The sequence below is a fragment of the Cornus florida genome, unplaced genomic scaffold, assembly GCF_030987335.1.
Source record: "Cornus florida cultivar Cherokee Brave unplaced genomic scaffold, ASM3098733v1 CherokeeBrave_3.0.0_Hap2_Chr10, whole genome shotgun sequence".
Taxonomy (NCBI): Eukaryota; Viridiplantae; Streptophyta; class Magnoliopsida; order Cornales; family Cornaceae; genus Cornus; species Cornus florida.
The window spans coordinates 68,799,861-68,803,224 of record NW_026775580.1 but is presented as its reverse complement, the minus strand read 5'-3'; the positions used below and the strand labels follow the sequence as shown (position 1 = coordinate 68,803,224).

General features: G+C 38.0%; 1 non-coding gene across 1 annotated transcript; it reads right to left on the bottom strand.

The window, feature by feature from the left end:
* Positions 1 to 643: 643 nt before the first annotated feature.
* LOC132280290 (small nucleolar RNA R71) lies at positions 644 to 752 on the bottom strand. The gene has a single exon (XR_009471539.1). It is a non-coding gene; the product is annotated as a small nucleolar RNA R71 (small nucleolar RNA).
* Between the last annotated feature and the right edge of the window lie 2,612 nt (positions 753 to 3,364).

Sequence of the window (3,364 nt, the reverse complement as noted above, 5' to 3'; positions counted from 1 at the left end):
TATGTGGAGGTGGTGAATTGCTGTTGATTGTTGTTGTGGTTTGTTGTTTCTAGGAAAATTCTTCCCATTCTTGACTATCCCACACTTAATGGGAAACCATTTCTAGGATATAGGGGATATGGATAATCTAGGTGTGTATCATCCTCTTAGTGGGTATCCACCTCAAGGTGTGCATCCACCCTTGGGAATTCCTCGTCCTAATGTGTTTCCACAACCCAATCAAGTGCAACAACCTCCAATAATACCAATCCATCCTCAAGATCATGTACTGTATCCCCCCAATTCTCAATTATCTCTTTGGGATCACTACACTCCCAATGAATATAATACACAAACATGCATCCGGTTGCCAATCTTTCAGGCAACCCATTATGAAATCAAGCCCGCAACCATCCAAATGTGCCCTATTTTCTATGGGGTGAGCAATGAAGAACCACATAAACATGTGGATGAGTTTTTAGAAGTTTGTTCAACTGTGAAAATCACGGACCTTCTGGAAGAAGTCTTAAAAATGAAGCTTTTTCCTTTCACTCTTCGGGAAAAGGCTAAATATTGGTTCAATAACTTGAGGACAAATTCAGTCACATCTTGGGCTCAATTACAATATGAATTCCTAAAAAAATTTTACCCCCAAGTAGAACCGATGCTATGAGAACTTTTATCCGTGAATTCTCCCAAAATGAGGGAGAACCTTTACATGAAGCATGGGAGCGTTTGAACGATTTGCTAAAAAAGTGTCCACATCACAACATTCCTAAGTGGCAATTAGTTTGTTGCTTCTATGAAAGCTTATCCGATACCAAAAAAGGTATGGTTGATGCTTCATGTGGAGGAGCCTATTTGGATAAAAATGAAGACGATGTATGGCATCTTTTTGATCGCATGAGCGAAATTTCAATGCATCGTTCTTCATTGTCCCGATTTGGCCAAAATTTGAATGAAGGAAGGAAGAAAACCTCCAGTCTTTCTCAAGTGGAGAGTTCCATGGAAATTGCCGCCGAAGTCAAAAATCTTATTCAAAGGTTTGATAAATTTCTTTCAAGCCAAAACCCAGCAATTCAATCATCCAACTCTTTCCATTCTCAAAGTATGATGTGCATGACTTGCTCTAGTTATACTCACAATACTTTCAATTGTCCTCTTGGACAAGTTTTTCTGAGTAAGTATCAAGAACAAGTCAATGCTATTTTCATTCATCCGGGAAGTAATCCAAATTCTAACTCCTACAATTCCGGATGCAGAGATCCTCACTTCTCTTGGAGAAATCAAGGAGGAGGTATCATTCCTCCTCTTCATAAAAATTCTCAAGAAAAGTATGTACCGCCCCACCTCCGAAATGCAAAGTCTCAAGCACACCATTCTCCATCTTATCCTCTTCCAAATGTGAATCACTTCTCCAATTCTCATTCTTCAAATCATCAATCTTTTTCTCATCCACCTCAAGAGCCTCCTAGAAATCCCACTTTTGAGGATAAGGTTTTAGAAGCTTTGGGTGATCTTCGAAAGGAAAATCAAGTGTTTCATTCGCATTCTCAATCAATTACAAAACTTGAAGCCCAAATTGGGCAAATGGTTCAAACAATGAAAAGGAAAGGGCCTATTCAACCCAAACTTAACCAAAAGGCATACTCTATTTCCACTTTGAGAAGTGGGAGAAAAATTGATAACAAAGTTGAGAGACCTAGTGAAGTTAGTGTTCCGGTGCAACCAAGTGTTAACCCATTTACCATTCCCAATTCCATTCCTACTTCACTAAGGACAAATGGTCACATTAAGGAGCAAATTCCATCATCATCATCTTGATCCCATGTAGAGAAGCCTTATGAGCCAAAAGCTCCATTTCCTCAAGCTTTAAACTTGACTCCATTTTCAAGGCAAGAAGGAAAAATCCATGACATGATGGAAGTTTTTAAACAAGTTAAAATCAACCTTCCTCTTCTTGATGTTATTCAACAAATTCCACCATATGCCAAGTTCTTGAAGGACTTGTGTACTCAAAAGAGGAAGAACAAGGGACTAAACCCAAAGAAAGTGCTTCTCACGGAGCAAGTGAGCTCTATCATTAAGCTTAACACCCCACCTAAGTTCAAAGACCCCGGCGCGCCAACCATCTCTTGTACCATAGGGAACCATGAGGTCAAAAGGGCTCTTCTTGACTTAGGGGCTAGTGTTAATGTTATTTCTTACTCCGTGTATCTTCAATTAGGTTTGGGAAACCTTAAGCTAACTTCGATAGTTATTCAACTCGCCGATAGGTCTATAAAACAACCAAGAGGAATTGTTGAGGACATCCTCATCAAAGTTAACAAATTCTATTTCCCGGTTGATTTTGTTGTGCTTGACACTGAGCTGGTTCCCAATCCTACCACTTACATTCCAATAATCTTAGGAAGACCATTTCTTGCCATTGCTAATGCGACAATCAATTGTAGGTCCGGCATTATGGACATATCTTTTGGCAATATGATGGTTAAGCTTAATGTGTTCAACATGAACCAACATCCTATCAATGAAGGCGAGTGTTTCATGGTGAATGTCTTGGATGAAATTGTTAAAGAAGCTATTCCTTCCATTCATTCTATTCTTTCTGAAGATCCTCTTGAGGCATGCCTCTTTCACTTCAATATGGATGCATTTGACATTGAAAGCTCCATATATGAAGTGAATTCTCTAATGGACTCTATGGCCATCTTAGACTTCCCGCCATGGAAAAGCTCAAAAGAACCACTTCCTCCAATCGCAAGTACTCTTTCTTATCAAAAAGAGGAAGAACTTGTAAGTTCACCAATGGCCAATCCAATTTATGAGGACATTCATTGTAATATTGAGCATGAAGTCATTGAGGCGACCTTAGTGAAGGAGGAGAAAGTGATCAATGTGGAAGTTGACAAAAAGAATGAAGAGATTGAGTTTCCTAATAATCCAACCGAGTCTTTGAAAGACATTACCTTGCCAAGTGCAAGGCCGATCATGATGGACTTTATTTTCAAGACTGTGGATGAAAGGGAACAAATTGCATCTTCCATCATTTCTTTTCAAATCATTCTTTTAGGAGATGTATTCTTTGTTGTGAGAGAATATCCATTGGGGAAAATAGATAAACAAATCAATGAGAATGTCTCATATCCGGTTTTTGATTCTTTCGACTAGTGAATTGCAACAACGTCTTGCTAGAGACGTTAAACACTAGTTTTTCGTAGAGTTTCCCGACTTTACTTCTCCCTCATTTCTCTTTATTTTATTTCTTGCGTCTTTGTCTAAATAAAATTTTATTTTATTTTCTTCTTTTACTTTATTTTATTTATTGTACAATTCTACTTTTAGATAAAAAACAAAATATTTTTTTTTTTTTTTTTTTTTTTTT